We start from the raw sequence: 11,190 nt of genomic DNA, 5'->3' as shown, positions 1-11,190 counted from the left end.
TACATTTCATATTTGCACATGACTCAGCTCACAAGGTGTCACATTTTAGACACCACTTGTATCACACTGCTTAGTAGTGTTGCGGAGAATCTACTCGAGCATTAGCTCTGCTGACACGAGCAGCAGCGATGGTGATAGAAAGAGTGACTGAATATAATTTGCTAACCCAAGCTTTCTATTAAATTCAAGACAAAAAAAAATGCATTCCACAATCCATAATTCATAACCGAACCTCGCAAGAGGCAACATCAACACTTGTCAAACATGATTAACTACGTCTGTATCTTACACAAATTTAATTCCTCTCTGTGTCTCTGCCTGTAAATCAGGCAACAATCACCAGTGAGCATGCTCGCAAGATTTGTGGCTGAGGTTTTTTGTGGGTTTGAATGTCACAGGAAAGGAAAAGTTTCTGGAATCCAAACTACTCCCCCCCCCCCCCCCCCCCCCCCCTTTTTGCTTAATGAATAAAACCTTGAAGCACACAGAACATCTCAGATCTTTGTTTGAACAATCAGGGCAGATGGGCTTTTCTGTCTTCTGTCTTGAAAAGACAAAACAACAAACAACCAATCTCCTTGTGCACATCATGTAGAGTGAAGTAATTACTCTGCGTGAGTATTAAAGAGTAATCACATCGGCCTTTAGATGAACATAGTGCAACTATTACATATACTGTACAGTATTAATAAGCATGTTTTACCACCATTTACACATATACAAGTGTAGTCAAGTAGATGCAATGAAAGGAAATTGAGTTTTATTGGGTGGTTTGTATAATGCATGGCTTACACACAGTGCTTGCACCAAAGATCTTCAACAACAAGAAGAACAAAGAGTCCAGAAACAGATGGTATTACCCCCTACCCTGCCCCCCCTCCCCCCCAGGGCCCTGATATCAACAACATGGAATCAGACTGGGATTACATGAAAAAACAGAAGCAAACGAGACAGCCTAAATCCACTGAAGAACCACAACAAGGTCTCCGAGATACACAGAGCCACCTAACTGCTGCCGAACCAAACACAGATCTCCATTTTTAATAAAGTTTTTAAAAAATGATTTCATTTCATTTTAGGTTAACTGATAAGTAAAAACTACCAATGACAAAAGACGCTTGCTTTAAAGCAAATACTTGCAACTTCAGCCCAATTCTGCAGCTGCAACTGCATTTATGTGAAAAATCAAAGTGCCTGACATCATACAAAGCTTTTAAATATTCAGACATGCAGTGTGTGACAATAAGCTGTTGCCATATCAGAAATATTGTGCAGAGATATAATGTAAACAGCATCGATTTAAAAGAAAGCCCATACATAACAGGTAAAAATATACACTTCTTCCCAACAAAAAGTCATGGAGGGAGACACATTTCCCCGCTCACATTGTAGTTACTCAACCACTCAAGGTAGACTCTTCTTCTCACCACCCACCCACCCATGCGTGCCCTTCCTGCCGCTCAAACCCCCACCCACTCACCCACCCACCCACCGTTTACACTGACATACATCTGAGCAGGACCCAGCACCTTTTGTCTTGGGCTCCCTCCTTTGTTAGTGGCTGGTGGACACAGCAGCAGCAGCAGCAGCCTGCATGCCGCATGTAACAGGGAAGTAACAGGGAAGTGACAGAAAACTGCATCTCATCAGCCATTTACCTTTTTTTTTTCTGACTATCAATCAAGCATAAAATATATATTAAAAAATATTAAATCTAATATACATATATAGAATTATATATAATTAATTGTTTAATTTAATTTAAATAGAATACTTTGAATTCTTGATTTTTTATTATTTGGATGAAAACAATAAACATTTTGTTTGTCAGTCACTGGGAGATTTTTTTATATTCTATATTTTATATATATTGGGATGTGTAAAAATATACAGTTTAAATTATATCTATCTTTTAATATCGGGGTGTGTATAGTGAATCTGTGTATCTATGTGTCTATCTGTGTGTTTGGTTGACTTGGGAAGCAGCATCACCACCAAAGTGAACTGCAGATAACCTCATGACGTTGCAGACATGGTATGCAACCCTATATAAAATTGACGGTGGCCGCATGTATCTGGTGGTGGTCTGCGTCGCTTGATAAGGCTTTGCAGACTATCTGACTTCAGTCTAGATGAAGGATGAGCTTCTCAGGCACAGACGTTGTCCATCCTGCTGATGCTCCCTCGTCTCATCGTAAACTCTTGTGCACCCTCTGGTGCTTGCTAGTCTCCCAAACTTCTTTGTGTAGCCTGCTTTGCAGATTGTCTTCCTTGTCTGTGTGGTTGCTCATTATTCAGAGACAGACGGATCTCAGGTCATCTGCAGCTGCAGCAAAGGAGAAGCAGGAAAGATGGCGATCATCCACTAGACCGACCGAGCGCACGCATGAAATACGGAGGACAACTTTTGGGAGGATCGCTTGAGGAGAAGATTGTACCAGTGAGTTTTTTTGTGTGTGCTCTTGCTCTATATTTCCAGTTTCGTCAAGATTTCGGCTGAGCTTTCAAGGTCTGCGAGAACGTCGGTATGGTAGATCATGGGATATAATTTGGAGAGCGCCTCGTGAATGACCTGGAAAGAGCTGATCTCCCCTCGTTTCTCCCCCTTTTTTTTGTAGTCGAGGTCCATGCTACCACTGAGAAGGAAGTCGGGGCGAGATTTTCTCCTCTCTCTCTCTTTTTTAATCGGGTGGTCGCTCTTGCTGGCACCCGTGCAGCCAAAGTCAAGTGGGTCTTCTCGCTTCCCAGTTAATATCCTAACCAGCCTAGCGCTTCCTCGCTATGTCGCCTTTCGGTTTGTTGTCAAAGTGACACAAGGAAATGGACGCGGCGGTGTAAAGAGGCTCGCCTGCGTGTTTCGGCAGCACCGGAGCGCCAGTGTTTTGTTATTCTGACATGTCTGGTCAGGGGAATTATTGGCCCCGGCTGTGCACCCCCCCCCCCTCTCTTCGGCCGTGCGTGTTGTTGCGCGTTAGCTTCATGGAGAAGCCATTGCACGGATTGCTCTCCTTTACCAACCAGCCTCCATTAGCGACACAGTGGAGCTGGCATAGCCGCTGGTCCAGTCTCACACACACACACCATGAAAAGCCATGTCCACTGTGTGGAGGCTATATGCGCTCTCCACCTCCCCTTGCTTCTCTCAATTTTTAAAAAGGAAACCTTAACGTGGTGGCGATTTTTGAGTCCACAGTGCTGGAGCTACTACACGTCTTGCTGGTCGTGAAATCAATTTAAAAGCGCAGTGTGGCTTCTTCTTCTGCTCTTTCTTTTTAGATGTTTTTTTTTTTTTAATTCAAACGGGTTTTTTTGGTCCTCCTTTTGCTTTTCTTCTTGGGTGCTTCTTGCTACACTCTTAACCCGCATGTGCCCTTGCACTGTTTTGGATGTCTATTTGCTGTCACTGGTCTCAAGTCAGGTATGTCACACTAGTGAGGGCTTCACCATAAAATGGAGGAAGGCAGATGAGTATCCAAGGAGAGCCCTGGAGTCAGATAGGCAGGATCTCCCCCCACCTCCCCCCCACCTCACGCCAGAACAAAGGTTGTGTTTAGAAAAAGAAAGAAAGAGAGAGAAGGGGGGGGGGGTTAAAAAAAGAAAAGCTCGGCCACATCCTCTTCTTCCCCCTCTTCTGCTTCGTTTTCAGCTCGGAAGTTTTAGTCTAAGAGGAAGCAGAAGAACTCTAAAAAGTGAGGTTAGATCCTCCAGTGTGTGTGTTTGTGTGTGTGGGGGGCCTTTCGAGGTTAACTTCTTCATTTTTAACCCCTGGCTTGCTTGTTTAAGTCATCTTGATTTGAAAAACTTGCTTTTCAAATATTTCTTTATTTTTGCTAGAGATGTACTGCTGAGGCTTCTGGAAAGTGTGCGCTTGTGATTGGCTGGGGGGGAGCACATGGATGAGACAGGAATCCTAAGGCTCAATAATGCAGTGTTTTGACCATGCAAGTAGTTAATGTTCAACAAAAAGTGGAGTCAACACACACACACACACTCACACATGCTCTCTCGCTCTCTTCTCTCTCTTCTGGTTGAGTGTGTGAGGGTGAAGTAATGACTGTCGCAAACAGTTTCTTAAAGGAAGTTCTCAAGATGATTCTTTTTTTTCTTCTTCTTTTTTTTACTCCGTGCTCTGGTCAGACGAGGGTTCAGATACTGTCATGAATGTGCTTTAAATTTTGCTCCCTTATGGCTTCCCCATAATTTGCAAAGGAAGCAGGAGCCTCCACTGTGCACGTTACTGTAAGGCTCTACAGACTTATTTGGGACTTATTTGAGATTCTGGGTCCTTTTGGAAAACTTATTTTAGACTTGCGATTGAGGTTGTTGGTCATTTATTAACAGCCTCTCGGTTGCAATGCGCTCCGCGTTCGCTCTGCAAGCCTTGGGTGACTTTTCACACATTATATCCAAAAGGTGTCTGTTGACCAGCCTGGCAGGAGAGTGTGGGGGTGGGGGGCTTGAAAGCTGTAGTGTGTTTGTCTGTGTGTGGGTAGACGTTCTGTGTGTGTGTGTGTGTGTGTGTGACAGAGAAGGAGAGAGAGGGAGTGTGTGAGGTTGTGCTACGCTCTGCAGTTCCCCTGGCCACTGTGTGAAATCTTGCTGACAAGGAGACTGTGAGCTTGACACACTGTGCTGCGACAATGCCGGGGCTGAGAGGAGCAATCAAAATGGTGGCGAGGCTCCTTCTCCCCGGCGTGGCAGGGCAAACAGGTTCTCGAGGAGGAGCCAATAGAGGACAGAGACGGGCAGGAATCTGCTGCGGCGACACATTTGCATCGCTGCAATGCAATGGATGCAGTCAGGTGGATGGTGGATGTGCTGCAGAAACAAGCCCCCGTGATCGCAGTGTTTTGTTCCCGCTCAGAGTGTGCTTCTCTTTGCACTTGCAGTTCCTGTAATAACTTTCACAAGTCTCCAGCACATTCGTGGCCTATTCGTACTACGCTGGCGGGTGACCTATAGTCATATACCAAAGCCCCCTGGACTGCGTGAGGGCCCCTGAAGTCCCCTGTAGGAATTTCTTTGTTATAATTCGGCAAATGACACTCATGTGTGGCAGTAACATATATATGTGCCACACATATGAATTAAAAACTGAACAACGCAGGGTCCTTAAAGTGGCTCCTGTATTTTTACATAGCCTGGAAGGCAACTATCTGTAACGCCCATAAGAAAATCAATCTTTCCTTGGGAAATATGTATTTTGTAAGTGGAAACTAGTGTGCTGGTAAACAAAATAGGCTTGGAATTTAGACTGTAAATAAGAGGAAACATCTTGTGCCCCTTTCCTGCTTGTATTTCTGAGACTAAACTAAGAATTTCACAGAGCCAGAATGCTCTACTCAAATTTGATCTTGGACTTTTCTGCTGTTCTGTTTAGTGTTTCACTCTTCTGCTCGCTTCGTGTCTACAAAAGCATTTCTCTGCTGGTGTAATCATCACCAGTGACGTACAGAAAACCTTGGGGCAGGGCTGTGTGGGAGCACATGTGTTGGGTCTTTGAGCTGCATGTTTCTGAATGATCTTCTAAGATTTAACTGAAGTCATGTGATGACACGAGCAGATGTGCACCATCATGTTGGACTGAAAGGCTATCGCTGAATGTCCCAATGCGCATTCCCTTCTTCCTGTTGTCTCACTCTTCCTGTTTTATTCTGAAAGTCCCGACCAAACGCCGTGACACTGTGACCTCCACTGCTCGATTACTGTTTGTTCTAAAGAGACTACACCTCCAGGACCTGTAGTAATTCCAGCGAATGTTGCCTTAATTTGCATTAAGTTTGAAGTGGAGAATGGCAGTTGGGCAGTGCTGTTGTTTGTTTAGTAATAAATGGTCTGAAAAGCAGATCAAGATCATCTCTGATCGGGTCCCCCTCTCACTTGTGATGTGGTGCAGCAGACAGTAGTGTTTTGGGTTTTATTTTATTTTTTTGATGGACTACTTTCTGTCTGACTGAATATTTGCATGTAGCGCACACTCGTATTAAACTGTTTGAATTTTAGCGCGGCATAGAAAGAAAATTTTAATACTCAGTGTTACCATAGCTCAGCTTTAAGGTGGCGGGGGGAGGAATTACATAACTGGATTTGTTTGCAAGGTATTTCAGGATTATGTTAGAAAAGCTTGACAGAGAGGACAGAGGATCAAACAAGAGAGACTTCTGTGATGGTTTGAACGCTCGGAGGAAGTGGTCATGAAGCTCATCACCCCCCTCTACACACACAAACACACATACATGCATACAGCTGCTCTCTCTCTCTGTCCTTCCCTCCCCTCCCTCCATCTCTCACTCACTCACTCACACTGGGTGATGCACGTCTCCATTCTTCTCTACCTGGGGCACTGAAGAAGGCTAAGGAGACGCACAAAAGCAAATTGAAATGCTCCAGTGAGTGCTTTCTTGACGTGATGCATGGCTCACAAGATGCAAGTGTAGCAGCAGGGCCAGGCTGCAAGTGTAGATCCAAAACACCACAGTCATCACAGCACAGCTGCAAGGGGGGAAAAAACCCCTCACTATTTTCTCCTGACCTTCCTGCCTTCATAAGTAGCCACCAAACACATGCATGCTCTTACAATATGCCCAAACCTGCTCTGCCCATCTGAATAATTTAATGCTGTTTAACTGTAGCGGGTATATTTGAAGAACTAAAAGGCAATATCATGTCAGGGTTTAAGTGGAACAAGGAAGTAGCTTCTTAGAGGTGTCATTCCAGTTTCTGTTGTCAGTTGCGACGTTATACTGCTGCAAAACTGGTTCCTCCTCTCTGCTTTCCATCAGAACATCAACAATTCAACTGTGTCCCGAGGAAGAGAAAAAAATGCTTGTGTAGCTCAGTGAAGCTTGCAGTTGTGCCCTACCTTTATCTAGATCTGCTGATCTTTTCAGGGTGCATATTTTAGGCGTGTGAGGGACTCGTTTTGTTGAAATTCAAGGTCTAAAGTGGCCGTGCTGAAGAGACAGCTCGTCTGGTGGGATAAATTAAGCAGTCTACACGGCGTCCTCAGGTTTCCAGCCTAAATTCAGGATTTGTGCTGTTCTCTGCTAAGACACAGTGAACCAGCTCTGTCAGTCTCGAGCTGCCTGTGGTGGGGAGGAAAAAAAAAAAAGGAGAAAAAAATTCTTTGGAGACGCCCGTTCCTTGGGCAGTGTGGTGCCACCAGACAAGGCCTTCATTGAGCAGAAACAGGAGTGGTCTTGTAGATGGGATCCACAGTGGCTCAGCCTCCGAAGCAACAGAACTGTCCAAGGACGATTAAATATTTAAGAGCTTGGAAAGGAGGTCTCAGTGGTAAGTTAATATTGATGGGTCTCATCTTTCCCTTCTCAAACTTGTTGAGTTGACTCAAGAGGTTGGTTTAGCAGGTCTGGAGAGGAACCTACCTTCTTTTCTTCTTAAAAAACTTTGAACCTTCACAGAGTTTGTTTGCAGTGTTTCCTGCAGCTGGCTTTTGAATTTTTCTGACACCCCCCCCCCCCCCCTTTTTTTTTTCAGCTTCTTCCTGTGTCCTCTCATGGTCACTGTGAAACACTCCATCCTGGCTAGCTTGTAACCTCACCCAGTCCTTGTAACTGTAGTAACTGCCATGTCAGGCTTACAAGGAAGTCAGCATTGCAAGCTTTTCTGGCATTTGTCCACTGAGCACTACTTACAAGAAACCCTTCAGTGCATCTTGCAGTCCTTTCATGTAATCCTTTCCCCCCCTTTCCTTACTTTTTTTGTGAATTGGGCGAATAGAATACAACCAAAAGGCATTTTGATGTGTAAAATGGAAAAACAGGAGTAAAATTCCTGTTGCCTCCAGCCTCAGCCTCCAGCTGAGGGTAATTTTCCTAACAGTAAGTAGGCATTTCAGTTATACTAAACATTTCCCTCGATTGTAAAGTTTGGTACCTCAAGAGCAAAACTTCGGGGTCATTTATGGACAATTTTTGTGAGATGATGCCAATTTATCTGAGACAGCAGTGGATTGATTTACGTCAGGAAATGGTTTCCTAGGAGAGATGGGCTTCAAGGCTGCACGGAATGCAAGGTTTCCTGGACCTAATTGTCCTTGTGGAAAAACACTTCCTGGTTTCTCTCCAAGATCTGTCCTTCACTTGCCCCACTCTTGTTTGTTTAGCCCATGAACCCTTATGTTTCACTTTGGAGAGATCTGACTCAAGCATGTCTTCAGGCTCATGTGTCTGACTTATGTGTTGTGTGCAGAACAACTTCTTTTTTTTTTGCTCTAGCCTACTTGTGTACACCACATCTTTTGTCAGGATTTTTTTTTTCTCTTTTAAGCTCAAGGGAAGAAACCTCTCGAGAAAACCAAAAATATCTACTTATTCCCATATAAAATTGTAAAAATAATCAAGCCTGAGGCTATTAATTAAATTGTGCACTTAATCATTTTTGGATGGAATATTTAATCGTGTTGCTGAGGGTTGCCCCAAGTTTTCCTCTCTTATGCTTTTCAGTGTAGAAAAGAAGCTCTAACCTCTTTCATGGAAATCTTGATTAGACCACGTTAGGTCGCCCATATAAGTATGATGTCGCTCGCAGAAGGTTCAGGACGCGACATCGCCTCTAAAGTGTACTCGACCGGGCGGTCGAAGGAGCCACGTTTTAGATGCACGACAATCAGATCTGGGCTCTTGTCTTCACCCTCGGAAGAACAGCAAAAGGCAGGTTCGCAGGAGGCCATCTTTGCAGTTCACAAAACCACGCTTTTCACTTCTGCTTTTCTCGCTGACTGCAATGACAGCGTGCAGAGGAACCGACAGGAGGGGAAGCAGCTTGCTCAGGTCTGCGCTCTTAAAGTTAAACACTTCCATCTGTGTAACAAGATAGCAGAGCAAGCAGAGGCAGCTCCACTCAGCTGAGCAGGACAGTCAAAGACCTTGAGGAGCACAAAATGGTGGATGGCCATACCACTGATTCTCCAGCATGATTGGCTGCGTGTCTCCTTGGCCACTGTGGGGCTGGCTGTGTGAAATGGAGTCCTCTGTGCTGAGCGTTGGCCCAGCCTCAGCTCTGATGCAGAAGATAATTCTGTCAGCCTCGAGAGAGAGAGACGAGAGAGCAGCCAAGTGAGGTGACTATACTAAAAGAAGGCAGAGGACTCGAGCCATGTTTGTGTCTGCTTGCTTCTGTTTCTTATCTTCTAATCTGCTGTCCTACTTGATCTCCCGGGTTCTGATTTCTATTAATAGCTATTTAAAAATATATATTTTGGTGCTTTTTAGCTTTAAACAGACCTGTAACAGGTTAGGAAGGAATCAGTTGGGATTTATGTTTTGGCTTCGTTTGTAGGAATGAAGAAAGTGTCTGTGTAAGAGTGTTCGGTATCTCGGTATCTAACCTTCACACCCAGCAGGCTCAAGCTGAGGGATTTACCAGACCCTTGTTTTGCTGCTTTCAGCCTTGAAGGTCACATAAATATCTCTCAGGCTCGTGATTAAAACGCAAATTCACGAGATTTAAAAGAGTGTCAGCGCTGCATATTAAGTGGACTTGTATTTTTTTTTTCTTATTGGTTAGTTTTCACCATGACAACCTGAAGACGGCAGCCTCACAGCAGATAACCATTAATGCTTGTCCCTTCCTAATCTGCTTGGTCATTATCATCTGTGCAAAAAAAAGGACCAAATGTTACTACTGAGTGCTCTGCAGTCGTCCTCCTGTTCAGAAGGAACAATCTGAGCCCTTTGCTAAGCACAAAGGCTACCCTTGGTGCAAGGTTACTTGTACCATGATGGCCAGCTGCTTCTTCTTCTTCTTCTTCTTTTGCTTTTTTTTTTTTTTTGTTCAAATGCAGCTTTAGAGAGACATGGATTTGGCAAGTTGGATGTCTTTTGATTGACAAAGGGAATGTCTTGCTTTGCAAAGTAAGTCTATATAGAGGTCAGCAAGTACACTGATGTTAAATGGAAAAGGCCAAGTGACTGGTGATGGGTGATGTCAGGTAACGTGTCAGAGAGACAGGCTGATCCAGGTGCTGTCTGACCTTGTATTATACATGACTGACATAAACTAGAAAGTAAAAACAGGAAGAAGAAAAAGTATGCTTGATATTTTCTTTTATTCTTCTTATTGAGGTCTGCATTTGAAACTGTTTTCGTGGTTCAGTTTATGTTTACTTGTTCTTGGTCAAGCTTTTTGCTATAAATGTGCATGTGTTTGTTTGATTTTTTTTCCTTCTAGTTTTTTTGAAAGAGAAAGTTATTCTGGGCTCATCATAGCATTCCAACTAGGTGCCGTGCTAAAAGAATTCCAACTTTCCTCTTTTTGATGTGAGGATTTGCTTGAAGGCTTCAGTCACTCAAATACTTTGAGGTCCAGAGATCAAAATCTCTGGACTGGGGGGGCGTTGCTGACATTTATTACAAAGGTGGCGTGTCTTCCTTTTGTTTAATGTCTTGACCGTGTGGCGAGTTGGGACCAGATGTTGTATTCTTGAGCTTCCTCTTTCAGCACGATTTCAATATAAATGTGCAGGCCAGTATTAATAATTGTATAAAAAAAACTTGTTCCTCCAGTTTTATTGTTCAGAGTTGGTGCATTATAACTGATACGGTGCCGCTTGCAAAAAAGTTAACTAACTTGCGGTTTAGAAGTAAAACTCACAGAGGGAAAATGTGAAGAAGCCACTGAATAACATCACAATTCGGGCTTTTGCAGTTTTTTAACGTTGTTTGCTCTTCTTTAGTTACACAGATATCATGCTGTATTGTGATACTATTGTAACTGCGTGCAGTGTATTGCAATAGCAATCAGTTTGAAGAGCAGTAACGATTTTCTAAACCTTTATCAACTGACACTAGAAAAACATATCTTTGTGTTTCATTTGGTTTCCCTTTAGTCATCTTAACGGTATGGCGGTTAGCCTACATGATCTTCTCAGTTACCCAGAATCCTTAAGGGTTGCCTGATCCTGCTGCGATGAGTTGTTTCTCTTTTACGCCCTTTGAATGTGACACTCGTGAAGGTCAGGCTGCGGCAGATCAGCAAAGCTTGCTGGATTGCAGCGTCTGAAAGGCTCTGCACCTGCATTTAGCAGTCTCTCTGACACAAACCAGGATTACTGAGCTGGATGTTCACAAAAATCTTCACTGCTTTTCATTCATTCTGCTCAATTGCAGTTAAAGTTTAGACACAAATGACTGCTGTTTGTCTATGCAAAAATGGGCTACTTCTGCTTTG

At 43.7% G+C, this 11,190-nt stretch overlaps 1 protein-coding gene across 5 annotated transcripts in view; it reads left to right on the top strand.

Moving 5' to 3' along the window:
• Positions 1 to 1,513: 1,513 nt before the first annotated feature.
• The window catches only part of znf462 (zinc finger protein 462), a 57,147-nt gene continuing 47,470 nt past the window's right edge, over positions 1,514 to 11,190 (top strand). Inside the window, exon 1 of one of the 5 annotated variants that reach the window (XM_080874363.1) lies at positions 1,514 to 2,440. The gene's annotated coding sequence lies outside the window, so the exon portion shown is untranslated. Of the gene's footprint in view, positions 2,441 to 7,274; positions 7,294 to 8,953; positions 9,083 to 11,190 lie in introns of those variants that run through there. The other 4 variants (XM_080874362.1, XM_080874359.1, XM_080874361.1 and 1 more) reach the window with 4 other exon arrangements.

Source organism: Rhamphochromis sp. 'chilingali', assembly GCF_963969265.1.
Source record: "Rhamphochromis sp. 'chilingali' genome assembly, chromosome: 2".
Lineage (NCBI taxonomy): Eukaryota > Metazoa > Chordata > Actinopteri > Cichliformes > Cichlidae > Rhamphochromis > Rhamphochromis sp. 'chilingali'.
This window is presented reverse-complemented; position numbering and strand designations above follow the sequence as displayed.